The 16,805-nt window shown below is 40.1% G+C and overlaps 1 pseudogene; it reads right to left on the reverse strand.

Moving 5' to 3' along the window:
* Positions 1–2,040: 2,040 nt before the first annotated feature.
* On the reverse strand, positions 2,041–2,979 carry LOC100354011 (small ribosomal subunit protein uS2 pseudogene; annotated as a pseudogene).
* Between the last annotated feature and the right edge of the window lie 13,826 nt (positions 2,980–16,805).

Raw genomic sequence — 16,805 nt, forward strand, 5'->3', positions numbered from 1 at the left:
AGACAGAGAGAAAGGTCTTCCTTTTTGCCACTGGTTCATCCTCCAATGGCCGCCATGGCCAGCGCATCGCGCTGATCTGAGGCCAGGAGTCAGGTGCTTCTCCTGGTCTCCCATGCGGGTGCAGGGTCCAAGGACTTGGGCCTTCCGCCACTGCACTCCCAGGCCATAGCAGAGAGCTGGACTGGAAGAGGGGCAACCGGGACAGAATCCGGCACCCCGACAGGGACTAGAACCCAGTGTGCCAGCGCTGCAGGTGGAGGATTAGCCTATTGAGCCGTGGCACTGGCCCATATGGTTTTTATTCTTCATTATATTGATGTGCTTTATGACATTTATTGACTTGAGAATGTTGAACCACCCTTGCATTTCTGGAATAAATCCCACTTGATTACAATGTATGATCTTTTTGATGTGGTTTTGGATTTGATTTGCTAGTATTTTGTTGAGAATCTTTGCATCTATGCTCATTAAGACTATAGGTCTGTAGTATTCTATTTGTGTCATGTCTTTGGTTTTGGTTTCAAAGTGATGCTGGCCTCATAAAAAGAGTTTGGCAGACTTCCATCTTGTTAAATATTTTGGAATAGTTTGAAGAGTATTGGGATTACTTCCTCTTAAATGGGCTTTGCCTTGATGGAAGACTTGATTACTGCTTCAATCTCATTGCTTGTTATGGGACTGTTTAGTTTATCTATATCTTTTTGATTTAATCTTGATAGTTTATATGAATCCAGGAATTTATCTATTTCTTAGAGGTTTTCCAGTTTATTAGTTTAGAGTTCTTCATAGTAGTTTCTCACGATCCTTTGTATTTCAGTGATTTTGGTTGTAACATCTCCTTTTTCATCTCTAATTTATTTGAGTTTTCCCTTTTTTTCTTTGTTAGTCTGGCTAGAGGTTATCTGTGTTGTTTATATTCTCAAAAAAATAACTTTTTGTTTCTTGATCTTTTGTATGTTTAGTTTCAGTTTCATTTATTTCTGCTCTATCCTTACTATTTCTCACCTTCTGCTGATTTTGTGTTTGGTTTGTTCATGTTTTTATAAGTCTACAAGATGCATCATTAGATCTTTAATGTGAAACATTTTTCTTTTTTAATGTAATCACTTAATGCTATAAACTTTCCTCCTAATACTGATTTTTCTGTATCCCACAGGTTTTGATATGTTGTGTTTTGATTTTTATTTCAAGAGTGTTTTTGATTTCCTTATCAATTTCTTCTATGATCCATTGATCATTCAGTAGTACGTTGTTTAATTCTTTTTTTTTTTTTTTTTGACAGGCAGAGTGGACAGTGAGAGAGAGAGACAGAGAGAAAGGTCTTCCTTTGCCGTTGGTTCACCCTCCAATGGCTGCTGCAGCCGGCGTGCTGCGGCTGGTGCACTGCGCTGATCTGAAGCCAGGAGCCAGGTACTTATCCTGGTCTCCCATGGGGTGCAGGGCCCAAGCACTTGGGCCATCCTCCACTGCACTCCCTGGCCACAGCAGAGAGCTGGCCTGGAAGAGGGGCAACCGGGACAGAATCCGGTGCCCCAACCGGGACTAGAACCTGATGTGCAGGCGCCGCAAGGCGTAGGATTAGCCTAGTGAGCCGCGGCGCCGGCTGCTGTTTAATTCTGAAATGTTTTTTGAGTGTTCCATTTTATATGAAATCAGGATAGCTATGCCTGCTCACTTTTGTTTTCCATTTGCCTGGTGTATTTCTTTCCAACCATTCACTTTCAGTATGAATGTATCTTTGTTTGTGAAGTGAGTTTCTCGTAGGCAGTGTATAGTGGGATCCTGATTTTTTATCCATCAGTCAACCTTCTTTGGTTTTGTCAATTTAATCCATTTACATTCAAGGTTGATATTGATATATAAGAACTAAGACCTGTCATTTTGTTGATTGGATAATTAATCTATCTGGTCTGTTAGTGAATTTGGTGGGGTCATGTGTTTTCTTTTTCTTTTTTTTTTTCCTTTTTTGTCTGTAGAAACTGGTGTTTATTTTCCATCAACCTCATTTCCATGTTTGGGTCAGAGACTGTGACAAGCAGCCTACGACCACTCAGTGGTTGTTCCCACCCACTCAGTGGCCTGAGCAGTGGGCGCTGCAGACCAGTCTTAAGTGGCAGGCTGAGCACTCCAGTGTTCAGTGGGGAACTGCTGAATAGGCACAGAGGGCACCTGCATGCTTTCAGACCAGTCAGCAACCTCAAGCTGAGTAGCAGTGAACTCAGGCGCTGGGGCCATCCATTTGCCCTGAAACTCCTCCTTGGTCCCAGATTTTTCAGCAGTGGCCTGCTCTTCTTTTTCAATCTCTTCAGGATCTCTGTAGAAGTAGAGATCAGGCATGACCTCCCAGGGGTGTTCACGGGAGATGGCACCACGCATACGCAGAACCTCCCAGGTCAGCATCCATCACATCAGACCCATTGAGCGGGCTCCCTTGTTTTGCATGGGATGGCAATGTCCATGTAGCGCAGAGGAGAGTCTGTGTTAGACAGAGCAATGGTAGGCAGGTTCATGTAAGATGCCTCCATGAGAGGCTGGTGGTCAGCCCGAGGATTGTTAACCACCAGAAGCCGTGGTTCCCGGAGGGCTGCCTGGATCTGGTTAGTGAATGTTCCAGGTGTGAAGTGACCAGCAATGGGAGTAGCTCCAGTGGAAGCAGATAATTTCAGCACAACCCTCTGGCCAGTGTTCCTGGAGGATATCACACTGACATCAGCAGAGTTTTCAATGGCCACAATAGCATGAGCCACCAACAGCAGCTTCTCCCAGGTCCTCTTCAGATTGATGATGTAGATGCCATAACTTTTCCTTTTGTAGATGCACTGTTCCATCTGGAAGTCAAGGTTGGTGCCACCTAGGTGGGTTCCTGCTGCAAGGAACTTGAGGACGTCCTCATTCATTTGAAGGACATCAAGGGCTCCGGACATTGTGACAGCTTCCCCTTAAGTTACACCGGGAATCAAAAACAACGCCGTATGGACCCCTTGCTAGGTAGTGCAGAAAGGGGGGGCATGTGTTTTCATATTTATTTCTTTTCTGTTTTTATTTAAAAAATTTATTTGAAAGGCAGAGTTACAGAGAGAGAGAGAATGGCAGTGAGAAGACCTTCCATCCACTGGTTCACTTCCCAAATGGCTTCAACAGCCATACCTGGGTGAATCCAAAGCCAGGAGGCAGAGCTTCTTCTGGGTTTTGATATGGGTACAAGAGCCCAAGTGGTTGGGCCATCTTCTGCTGCTTTCCCAGGTGCATTAGCAGGGAGCTGGATCAGAAAGGGGACCATATAAGACTTGAACCAGCAACCATATGGGATGCTGGTAATGAGAACAGGTGCTTTACCTGTTGTGCCACAGTACTGGACACTCATGTTTATTTCTAATGCAGGACACCCTTTAGAATTTCTTGTAAGGCTGGTCTGATGGTGGTGAATTCTCTCAGTTTTTGCTTATCTGGAAAATACTTTATTTCTCCTTCATGTTTAAAGTATAGCTTTGTTGGATATAATATTCTCAGTTGGAAGGTTTTTCATTTTAAGACATTGGATATATCATCCAAAGTTGCAGGATGCTGGGGATCTGTTCTTTGCCACACATGTTGCCCTGACTCTAACACTGATAGCCACAGAACAAAGATGTGCTGTGTGTCTTTTTGATGCCAAGTAAGGCACTCTGCATGGCTGAGAGGGGAAGGAAGCAAGATAGCTTCCCGCTCCACACTTAGCAGTTGCTCCAATCCCAGTCAGGTCTCCAGGCTGAAGTAAAAGTCAGTGGGTGACTGTGGAGTTCCATCTCAGCTAAAACTCAAGCAATAATTTCTTCCTACCTATGACACTAGAATTTGGGTCCATATGATATCACCTGTGCTTATTAATAAATTCCCAATATTAATAAGCCCATCTGGGTTCTTGCCTAATATTCAGAGAATTCTGAATACCGACATAAATGAACAGGCAGCGTGGTACATTTTCAAGCTTTTATTCAGTGAGAGAAATGCATAGGAGAGTGAGGGCTTTATCTAAAGGAGAGGGTAAATCTGGGTCCATACCAAGTACCAGGAACCAGCCATCTGGAGGAGCATCTACGCCAGGAAGCATGAGGCAGGTGGCCCAAAAGTCACGCACCCTGGAGGCACAGGGGTCAATGTAAGCCCCATACTGACAAGAGGCCAAGGAAAGGAAGGGGTGAACACACTGTGCCCCAGACTTTTAACCCACTTTCAAAGGGGAGTGGTTAATTAACCTGATTGACCGGCGGGTGCACAGTTGTGGCCAGGTAGGGGCATGAGGTCACACAGGGGCGTGGTGAAGGTGTGGTCTTCCAGCTCACAAACCTAATCAGTTTTAACCTGTATGCCTGTATTACCTTGATGTGGTAAGATGGCAGCTCACAGCTCACAGCTGGCTGCACCTGTAGCTGGCTGCAGCAGTGTCTCTCTCTTCTCTCCTCTTGGCCTGTGGAGTCTTCATTTTGTTGTTGTTGTTGTTTTATTTGCACTTCATTGCTTAAAATTTCTATGAGTCAGACTCCTAGAAATGTAGTCCTTCCTTTGTTGTGTTCATACCCCAGAACAGCTTAAGTTAGTGTGACTATACTCTATTCAGCCGTCATTTTCTCTATTTATAAGAATAAATGTTTCCTTTTGATGACTGGTTTTTGCCTCTGTCCTGTTCTTTCTGCTATTGAGTACATTTTGTAAATTATTATTTCAGATATTAATTTTTTTCATTTTAAACTATCCAATTTGCTTTTTTAAAAAATGTGCTCTCTGTCTCTTCGTAGAGCTTCTATTCTCCGTTCATTTCAGGAAAAAGCATCATGGAGCATAATAATAGCAGTTCTTTGGAGACTTTGAGGTTTCTAACAATTGAGTTGCCTTAGAATCTGCTAGTAACATTTCTCTTAAGAATTAGTCACATTTTCCTCATTCTTTGTATGTTGAGTACTTTTCTATTTTATGTTGAACATTGTAATATTGCATTGTTACATTCTTGGTCTTGTTATATGATTTTTAAAGATCTATTTTATTTATTTGAAAGACAGAGTTACAGAGAGAATTAGAGACAGAGAGATGGCCACAATGGTCGGAGCTGCACTGATCTGAAGCCAGGAGCCAGGAGCCTCTTCTGAGTTCCCCATGTGGGTGCAGGGGCCCAAGGACTTGGACCATCCTCCACTGCTATCCCAGGCCACAGCAGAGAGCTGGATCGGAAGAGGAGCAGTTGGGACTAGAACCGGCACCCATATGGGATGCTAACGCTTCAGGCCATGGCTTAACCTGCTGCGTCACAATCCCAGCCCTGGTCTTGTTATATTCTTTGGGAGAATGTTGATATTTGTATGTTAGTAGACAATCAACTTACTAGGTTCATGTCATAGCCTCTGTCTTGGTTTCTATGATTGATGGGCTAAATATCTGCTTAGTTCTCAGAGACTTTGTTCTACTGGTTAAAGTGTATCTCACTCATAGCCTAGGGGTGGAGCCTGAGACCTGCCCTACTTTATTTATAAATGAATCTCCCTCTCTAGGCTCCCTTCTGATTCTCGCTTTACTCTTGAGTTCTAGGGGAGGCTCCTTTCCTTGTTGTTGTAGTCAGAGAGAGAGGATTTCTGTGAGACTTTTAGCCACCTCTAGGTCACTTCTGTTGTCTCTCAGTTCCTCAAAAATGGTCTTATTTGGGGGAAAACTGTAAAGAAACATTAAGACAAAAGAAAATTCACTTGTAGTAGCCATTTCTCCAAGGTTTATATTCCTTTACATTCAGCAGGCTTTTGTTTATTTTTTTTTCAGTCCTAAATAGCTTTTTTCCCTTAGAGTTGTATGTTATAACCATCAGAAAAGCTGATTTATGTTGTTTATGACATCCTCCTAGAATTAAAGCCTATGTTTCTTTTTAAATAACTGTTCATTTTTAAGCTTATTTTGCTGCTGTGGTTTGTTCTTTTTCTTCTTGATCTTTTCACATATATTAGTAATGGGTACATCCTTGGACTATTTCCAATAATTTAATGCAGCCCATACTATGGAGTTGTCCTCAGCTTTTTCAAAGATGATTCTTTTGACAGAGGATTGCAATTTGTATGCAGAAATGTAACTGATAGAGTTAATTCAGACTACACAGTGCTCATACTTTGTATTTTCCATTAGGGGCCTTTGAAACAATGAGAACAACTTATGTTTTGCTATTCTTTATAGATTCCCTTCCATGAAAGTCATCCTCTAAAAACAGGAGTTCTTAACCTGAGTATGAGTGTCTGGGGAAAGGGCTGTGTGGCATTTGTTGGGTAAGGATATTTCCTGAAGAGCCTTGATTAGATTCTCAAATGATTCCATTCCTTGGAAGGCTAAAATCCACTATTCACTATCAAGGGTCTAGGTGGTTTTAGGCAAAACTTAGAAGAACCTATTTTTTTTTTTTTGTATTTGAAGGAAGATTTGTTTCATTATTTTTATTTAAGTGATTGCCTTTGTCCTAGTTTTTAAAATTTTATGTTTACTTTGTTAATTTAAAAGTATTTAAGGGACTGACACTGTGGCACAGTGGGTTAAAGCCCCAGCTTGCATTGCTGGCATCCCATCTGGACGACAGTTCTAGTCCCGGCTGCTCCTCTTCTGATCCAGCTCTTTGCTGTGGTCTAGGAAAGCAGTGGAAGATGGCCCAAGTCCTTGGGTCCCTGCACCCATGTGGGAGACCCAGAAGAAGCTCCTGGCTCCTGGCTTTAGATCACCTCAGCTCTGGCCATTACAGTCATTTGGGGAGTGAACCAGTGGAATGGAAGACATCTCTCTTTCTTTCTGGCTCTACCTGTCTCTGTAACTCTGTCTTTTAAATAAATAAAATAAATCTTTTAAAAATATTTCATTGATGAAGATTGAAATTTTAAGGTTTACAACATGCTTCTTCCACTTTTAAAAGCTTATTATATATTACAGGTTGGACTTTGATCTATTATTGTCATATGAGTTGCAAATAATTTCTTCCATCTTTGTCTTTTGTGTTTCCTTGTAATGTGCTTTTCTATGGAAATATTTTTATTTAAAAATTTATATGTAAACATTAATGAGATACTCTCTCCCCCCACATACCCTTTTTTTTGATTGTAGATCTTGATTCATAGTTTGAAAGATTTTTCTATTTAATCTGTGTATAAAGGAAATCTAATACTTGCAAAGTTTTAATTTTTGCATCTAGATCTCTGATCCACTTGGAGTCTATCCTACTAGATGAGTTAAAGTATGAATTTTATGTTTTCTTCTTAGAAATAGACATGTAGCTTCATTATGATTTACTCACAAGTACATATTTTCACCAGTGATTTCAGATGTCAAACCTTTTAACTTTAAATAAACTAATTTTCAAGTGTTGCTTTTTAAAAAGATTTATTTATTTGATAGGCAGAGCTACAGAAAAAGAGAGAGAGAGAGATGCAGAGACAGAGAGAGAAATCTTCCATCTACTGGTTCATACCTCAAATGACCACAGTGGCTGGAGCTTGGCCTATCTGAAGCCAGGGGCCAGGAACTTCTTCAGGGTTTTCCATGTGGGTGCAGAATCCCAAGCACCTGGCCATCTTTTGCTGCTTTCTCAGGCCATTAACAGGTGGGAATTCAACTGGTTCCCAGACGGGATGCTGCAACTGCAGGCAGCAGCTTTACCGTTACGTCACAGCCTCATCCCCAAGTATTGATTTCTTAATTTGCATTTTTCCTTTAGAATATTTGCTAATTGTCAATACCGAATTTTTTTAAATTTTAGGGTCTTTATAGAATGTTATAATACTTGGTGGTGCTAGAAATGTTGTAATTTAAATAATTTTAAGTAGTTACCTCATATTACTAGGTTCTAAAATCTGGTGTTTGATGTGAAATATTTTAATCCAAAGACTGTGCTCATTATTGTCTGGACATTACCACCATTATATAAAATTCTGTTCAGAAAAGTTGATGTTTCATCCAAAATAGTTAATATTCAGCAGTAGGAATTCAACTTTAACTCTTTTGTTTGAAGAGTCTATCTTTCTGGGAAACAGAAGCATAGACTTTTTGACACATTAAGCATTAAGTACATGGTCCTATATATTGCCTAAGAATTGAGATCAGCCTTTCTTGGATCAGACACAAGCAACAACTAGCCAATATTCCAATTTGGGTATTTAGCCATAGACAGCTTAAATATTTCTTATCATTATCGAGAGTTATTAGTATTGATCAAATATATGGTTTTGAGATTACTGAGGAAGAGACAATCACCATATCTATTAAGCTTATGATTTTTTGCTTGGGTTCATTGTTTGGATTTGACCATATCACTAGCTTTTGCTCTTTTATATTAGGATTTACCCATTTGCCTAGCCTCTTTGACAATATCCCAGAAGAGTCATACACATTAGAAAAAAGGGTGAGCTCTTTTACATCTAATAGAGTATTTGTAGAGTGACCCCAAGAGCTTCATTGAATAGAAGCTGAATAGAACCAGCTTTGGACTCTCTCTGTGTTGGAAGATTATTTAAAAACACCCTAGTACAACAGCTTCAATGGCTAAAAATTATTAAGAAAATAGTTTTTGTGGTTTTATTTTTGTTAGAGAGGATGAATAAGTCACAATGTCAAAAAAAAAATCAGCTAAACAAGAAAGGGATTATAAGAGCTTCTAGGGTCCTTGAGGACAAAATATTTCTTCAGAGGCTGTGTGAGGAAGGGAAAGGAAGGCTTGAAGATGATAAGATTTGAGAGCGGAAGTGTGGAGAATCTGACAGAGAATCCATTAGTGAGGAAATAAATCCAGACTGTTCAGTAATTCCTGGCTGATATTGCACACAGCCTGATGTCTCAGATGGACTCCTGATAAAGGCTATCTGATGATTTATGGCAAAACTGGGGCCAAAACCTCATCTTCTGGCTCTAGTTCAATGTTTTCTTTTTTCCTTTTCTGAAGAATTAAGTAAATAGGATGAAAGGTAATTTAAATGTAATATATGATGATGTCCAAACTCTAAAACTCTTTTTACTAGTTGATGGACATTAAAATGAATTAAGACATAGTCAAGAATTAATATTTATTTCTTCTTCATCCTAGAAATCATCAATTATTAAAGGAAGCAATCTAGTGTGTGCATAAAACAAAGCACCTGCAACACATGGTCTAATTTCACTTTTTGGGATGTTTTATTTTCATGCATTAAATTTTTTTTTTCAGTTCACAGAAAATCTTCTTTTGCCAGCATCTGAAAACTCAGCTGCTCCAGCAGCTGTGTGATGACAGCTGGTCACTCAAAGTATGTTAGCTGTCAAAAGTGATTGGGGGATGAATTCAGAAACAGGGCCAACATAATCCTGTTGGAACTGTCTGAATCTGGACTAAAGGTTCCTGACATATTTAAACAGGAATCAGAGGCAACTGATAAGGGTATCTGACACATGAGGAACTTTGATAAACAAAAGCACATTGTCAAGGAAATAGTGGATGAAATGTCATAGACTTCCAAGAAAAAGAATCTTTGGTCCAGTTTGAATAATATTGTTTGAGACGGTGTGGTATAATTACCTAAAACATTTTGCCTTTTTTGATTGGAGTAGGCAACAGGAGTGGGTGAAATTTTTATTTTTTTTAAAGATTTTATTTATTTATTTCAGAGATAGAGTTACAGACAGTGAGAGGGAGAGACAGAAAGATCTTTCTTCTGCTGGTTCACTCCCCAAATGGCTGCAATGGCCAGAGCTGTGGCAATCCGATGCCAGGAGCCAGGAGCTTCTTATGGGTCTCCCACTTGGGTTCAGGGGCCCAAGCACTTGGGCCATCCTCCACTTCCTTCCCAGGTCATAGCAGAGAGCTGGATCAGAAGAGGAGCAGCCAAGACTAGAACCAGCACCCATATGGGATGCCAGCACCACAGGCAGAGGATTAACCTACCATGCCACAGCACTGGCCCCCAAATTTTCATTTTTATTTGCTAATCATTTCAGAATTTTTTACAGGCATACGCAGATTGCATTTTATTAGTTACACTATGGAGATTTTATTTAAAGTTTATTTGTGTGTGTGTGTGTGTGTGTGAGAGAGAGAGAGAGAAAGAGAATCTTCCATCCTCCAGTTTATTCCCCAAATGCCAGCAATAGACAGGGATGGGCCAGCCCTAAGCTAGGGGCCCAGAACTCCATCAGTGTCTCCACGTAGGTACCAGGGACGTAAGTATCTGAATCACCATCTGCTGTCTCCCATGGTGTAAAATAGCTGAAAGCTGAATCATAAGTGATGGTGGGATTCTACCGTAAGTACTCAGATATGAAATGCAGACATTCCAAGTGGTGGTTAACCCACTGTACCTCAATGCCTGTCCCTATGGAGATGATTTTAACCTCATTTTTATAGAAATGGTTATCTATTAATCTGTATTTTCCTGACAGATTATACAAGGTACTAAAAAAGTTCTTGGAAAAATGGAATTATAAAATGTTTATTTTGGTGTGAATAATTTTTGAACTGTATGCATATCAGATTTATAAAATTTGTGAAAATGCATATTGTATAATGAATATACATGGATCTAAAATTTTTTCTCCAAAGTAAGTATTTTTAATTCTATCTTTATACAAACTTTTAAAAATATCTTATTTTTAGCCGGCGCTACGGCTCACTAGGCTAATCCTCCGCCTTGCGGCGCCGGCACACTGGGTTCTAGTCCCGGTTGCCCCTCTTCCAGGCCAGCTCTCTGCTGTGGCCAGGGAGTGCTTGGGCCCTGCACCCCATGGGAGACCAGGATAAGTACCTGGCTCCTGCCATCGGATCAGCACGGTGTATCGGCTGCAGTGCACTGGCCGCGGCAGCCATTGGAGGGTGAACCAATGGCAAAGGAAGACCTTTCTCTCTGTCTCTCTCACTGTCCACTCTGCCTGTCAAAAAAAATCTTATTTTTAAAAGTTTATATTCTTATGGGATACTTACACATTTTCATAGGGTACAATGCAATGTTTCTCACATATACATAGCATAAACTGATGAACCAGCCAACTGGGCTTTCCCTTTCCTTATCTTTTCTTTGTGTTTGGAGTCTACCAGTTCCTTTCTTCCAGTTCTTTTTATGGAATATAATACATGATTGTATTTTATTTATATTATATATATTATATAGCACCCCACTGTGCTATGCAGCACTTTAACTTACTACATTTTTTTAAACATATTCAATTATTTGAACAGCAGAGTTACAGAGAAAAATGGGGCCAAAGAGAAGGAGGAAGAGAGGGCAACAGCGAGAGTGAGAGAGAAAGAATCTTCCATCTGCTGATTTATTTCTCAAATGGCCACAATGGCTGGGCTGGGCCAAGCCAAAGCCTAGAACTCCATCCAGGTCTACCAAATTAATGGCAGGCAGGCACTCAGATACTTGGGCTATCTTCTAGTGCTTTCCCAGCTGTATTAGTAGGGAGCTGCATAGGAAGTGGAGCAGCTAGGACTCAAATCATTGCTCATATAGGATGCCAGCATCACCTACAATGGTTTAACCTGCTGTGCCACATATCCAGACTCAGAACTCATTACTTCTATCTCACCATATTTTGGTGCCCATTGTCTATCCTCCCACGTTCCTATTCCCCTCTTGTTCCCAGATTCCAGTAATTACTATTCTAAGTTCAGATCAACTCCCAATAAGCATTATGAAATACACTGACATGGTAAGTTGGACAGGCAAGGCTGATTTTTTTTTCAGAAAGGGTTTAAGCAAGATGAATAACTTCTTATTATATCAATCGCATCTCTGGCTAATAAATCTGGTACATGCACAGAACTGTCTAGAGGGATAGTGACAGGCTTGTGTGGAACTGGTTTTGCCCTTTTTGAACCATGAGTTTCTGTTCTCTTTTGATGCCTACTTAGTTTTCTACCATTAATTCCCTTTCAAGATCCCATCTTGGCTTTGAAGATCTATTCTGACAACCTTTTTACATTAGCCATGGCACTGTCTCGGACAGCATTCAGGAATTTACTTTTTATCTGAAAGCACTCCTTCATGGGTGAGATAGGTCTGTTTCCCATTAAGACTTGTTTGATTGACTGAGTTCTCCTGACTCATTTTCATCTGCACATAGCATGAAGACCAGAGTACCTCATGCAAGTGCCATATTTAAAGTAAATTATTTGGAAATGATAGATATGTCAATTACAAAAAAGGACAAAAATATTTGATAACCTCTTGGAAAGATTTCATAAAAGACATTTCTTTCCTTCCTATTCTTGGAAACTCTGATATTATTCATATTGATAAATTTTATTTAGAAAAAGTTTTAGATTCAGGCACTATCAAATGAGTCAGAGTAACCATTTTCCAGTTAGGGTTAGTTTTATAACATATTAGTCTTTCACTTCATTTAAGCCTTGAAAGATCATGAATAATATAGATATAATTCTGTCTATAGAAATATATATTAAGATCAACTAAAAGAAAACATTTTTATTTTATTTTTTAATATTTATTTGAAAGGTGGGGAGGGGGGAGAGTGAGAGAGAGAGAGAGAGAGAGAACCTTCCATACACTGATTCACCCCCTGATGGTCACCAGGAGCCAGGAGCTTCTTCCGAGTCTCCCACATGATTGGCAGGGGCCCAAGCACTTGGGCCATCTTCTGCTACTTTTCCCAAGCCATTAGCAGGGAGGAACTAGATCAGGAATGGAACAGCCAAGACTCCAACTGATGCCCATATGGGACGTTGACATTGCAGGAGGTGGCTTTGTCTACTATGCCACAATGCCAGCCCCAACAAACATATTTTTAAAGGGAGAGGAAAATGGCTACAAAAATTAAATTTGAATTGGCATCACCTGGAAGCTTGCTAATTAGAAATTCAGGTCTGACCCTCACCTACTGAGTCAGACTTTGCATTTGAACAAGATCTCCAGATGATTCCTATGCCTGGTAGTTTGAGAGGCCTTGATCTAGGCAATCTAGTTTGGAATAATTTATTTTGTAAAATTTTTGATTGGTGACTGGGAGGGATTTGTGGCAATGCAAACTCTAAATGACATAGAAGTCTTGGAGAGACAGATTTTCCTAGAAAGAATCATATGAATAAAAATGTTTAATTTGGGGTTGGCACTGTGGTAAAGAATGAATTTTTTTAAAGGCCTCTTCTTTCTAGAGGCCCCTTCTTAAGACATGTCACATGTCACTTGGACATCCCCTGCTCTGCACATTAAGTTAGGAGGAGAGAGGGGACCAGTACTGTAGGTTAATCCTCCACCTGTGGCACCGGCATCCCATATACACCCTGGTTCTATTCTCAGCTGCTTCTCTTCCGATCTAGCTCTGTGCTTATGGCCAGGAAAAGCAGTAGAAGATGGCCCAAGTGCTTGGGCCCCTGAACCCACATGGGAGACCGAGAAGAAGCACTTAGCTCCTGGCTTCGGATCGGTGCAGCTCCGGCCGTTGCGGCCATTTGTGGAGTGAACCAATGGAAGGAAGACCTTTCTCTCTGTCTCTCCTTCTCTCTGTCTGTACCTCTCAAATAAATAAATAACATCTTTAAAAAATGCTTAATTGATTTAAGAGGAGATTGAGAGGAAGAAAGAGTTTGGAGAAAGAGAAAGAGAGAAAGAGAGACAGAGAGAGGGAAAAATGCTCCCATCTGCTCATTCCCTTTCCTGATGCCTGCAATAGTGAGGACTTCTGGGCCAAGGCCAAAGCCAGGAACTAGGAACACAGTCCAGCTCTGCCATGTGAGTGGTGGCAGCTTGAGTGCTCACTGCTTAATCCCAGGATCTGCATTCGTGGGAAACTGGGATTAGGAGCCAGAGCCGGGAATTGGACTCAGATACCCCATTGTGTGATGTGATACCTTAAGCACTAGGCTAAATGCCATGTCTACCCCTAGACCATTGGTATTTTTTGCACATTAATGAGAAGGCTTGAGAGCCATGAATACTTGAAATTAATTTCTTTTGAAAATCCATACCTTCCTCACAGTAGAGAGAGAAAGAGGGGGAGAGAGATATCACAGTATAAAATATTTGTGTCTAGTGGAAAGGTTGATATATGCTTTTTTCCCTCTTTTATTCAACAGGTGGAGATATAAAAAGAGAGAGAGAGAGAGATACAGAGAGAAAGGTCTTCTTTCCGTTGGTTCACCCCCCAAATGGCCTCTATGGCCAGTGCTGCGCCGATCCGAAGCCAGGAGCCAGGTGCTTCTTCTTGGTCTCCCATGCGAGTGCAGGAGCCCAAGTACTTGGGCCATCCTCCATTGCCCTCCTGGGCCACAGCAGAGAGCTGGACTGGAAGAGGAGCAACTGGGACTAGAACCTGGTGCCCATATGGGATGCAGGTGCTGCAGGCAGATTAACCAAGTGAGCCATGGCACTGGCCTGATATATACTTTGAAATTCAATTTTCAACTCCTTAACTTCTGGAATAAAATTCAGTACATTCGTTTGAATCCTCAATATTGATTGTAAATAAGAGCAATATGTGCGAGATTATCCTTGCTATGTATTTTCCAAAGATACTGTGTGCTTGATATAATTGCAGATGTCCTAAATAGCACTCTGGCCTCAGAATCAGCCCTTAAGGCAGTCGGATCTGGCTGAAGAGCCCATGAGAGTATTTTAGGCATGGAAAGCCAAGACACTCTTGCCAAAAAAAAAAAAAAAAAAGAAAGAAAGAAAGAGAAGACCTAAAGGAAAGATCTCTGCGAGTGAGATTCCAGTGGAAAGAATGGGGCCATCAAAGAAGGAGGTACCTTTTTCTGAAGGGAGGAGAGAACTTCCACTTTGACTATGACCCTGTCTGAATAAGATCAAAATCGGCGAACTCAAAAGGCTTCCATAGCCTTGGCAACTCATGACAAGAGCCTAGGGAGATTACTGACGCCATAAACAAGAGTGTCAAATTGTTAAGTCAACAACAGGAGTCACTGTGTACTTACTCCTCATGTGGGATCTGTCCTTAATGTGTTGTCCAATGTGAAGTAATGCTATAACTAGTACTGAAACAGTATTTTACACTTTGTGTTTCTGTGTGGGTGCAAACTGAAGAAATCTATACTTAATATATACTAAATCAATCTTCTGTATATAAAGATAATTGAAAATGAATCTTGATGTGAATGGAATGGGAGATGGAGCGGGAGATGGGAGGGGTGCGAGTGGGAGGGAAGTTATGGGGGGGGAAGCCACTGTAATCCATTAACTGTACTTTGGAAATTTATATTTACTAAATAAAAGTTAAAAAAAGAAATAAATTATAATAACATTCATGCAAATTCTTTTGGACACCCTGAGCATTTGGGGAGTGAACCAGAAGATGGGAGATCTCTGTCTCTCTCTCTGTGTCTCCTTACCTTTAAAATATAAAATAAATATAAATTAATACAAAGCATTAAGTTGTGTTTAATAATATCTTTCCCCTCCACTAGAGCAGTACTTCTTCCCATTGTTTCACAATTCTGTCTCTCTTGCCTAAAATTGTGCCTGATACTTGGCAGGGGTTTAGTGAATATTTACTGAATGAAAACCAGTGAATGGACAAATGAGGAAAACAGGTTCTTTAAGAATTTATTTCCTGGCTTTAAGAATTTATTTATGAGAGACAAAAGAGCCAGAAGAGGTAGAGGCTGGAATTTGAAGAACCCATATGCTAATGATAATTCGGATCTTGTTTTATAAGTTATGAGTGTCATGAGATACAGCATTACTACCGACTCCATGAGCACACATGGATTCCTGTTTGTCAAATTATGGCTTATTTGTTTTATTATAATGAATATGTTCCTCTGAAGTTTCAAATAATGTGAGTGTTTTAATTTAAGATATACTGGAAATTATATTTTGTTATGCAGGACTGCTGGAAAAATGGATAATATTTCTGAGAAGGAAGTTTTATTTTGATTTTATTGATGTAAATGCACCTATTTATAGATTTATATTATGCATTTTGGATGAACAAATATTTAAGCCGAAGTATAGTGTGAGTTGTTATTACAGTACACTTTAACAAATGTTCCAGTTGTTCTCAAGCAACTACTGAAATGTTTCAACAAGACTTTCACACACACAGCAGTTCATTAACACTTTTTTCTCAGTGAAGATTGTTTTCTGTTGTATTTGGATGCAAAAGGCTTTTAGTTTCATTATGCAATAAAAGCAATCAACAAGCAAATGCAAATACGCTGGAAACATTTGGGGAATTAGAATTGTTTGGCTTTAACCTCACAGTCTCTTTTTTTTCTATCTGTGGAAACTGTTAATAACCCCCTTTTAATTTAACCATATCTGGAGGATCTTTTATATTAATAAATTAGAAATATTTTTAGTTGATCTCACATAAAACATAATGCCAGAAAAATGGCAGAATGATACACATTTTAGAATAATGAATAATTTTTCTGACTTCTAAAATAGTTTGTAATGAGCACACAGAGAGAAGAAAGTGATGTGGGGCTGAATTTGGCTTAGTGATTAAGACAGTTTGATGCCCATAAGCAGATCTTGATGCCTACCTTGGCTGCAGATTCCAGCTTCCTACTAATGTACACCCTGGGAAGCAGTGGTAAATTAGGTGTATGTGTGTGTGTATTCTATAATAATGCTGAAAAGTAAGAAAGGATTCTTCTATAAGCCTACTAGATACTTTCCATAATTTTTGAAGTTACAGAAAGCAGGTAGGATCAGATTGAAAAAGGAAATTACGAGCTGAAACAGAAATATAGAAGAGAAGTAAGTTGCAAAGGTGGGATCTGTGGAGTCGGTGTTTAGCCTGGTGGTTAAGATGTCTGTGTCACACGTTGGCATACCTGGGTTCAGTTCCTGACTCTGGCACCTGAC

This window comes from Oryctolagus cuniculus, chromosome 2 (assembly GCF_051225735.1).
Source record: "Oryctolagus cuniculus isolate XC-2025 breed Fujian yellow rabbit chromosome 2, ASM5122573v1, whole genome shotgun sequence".
In the NCBI taxonomy this organism is placed as follows: Eukaryota; Metazoa; Chordata; class Mammalia; order Lagomorpha; family Leporidae; genus Oryctolagus; species Oryctolagus cuniculus.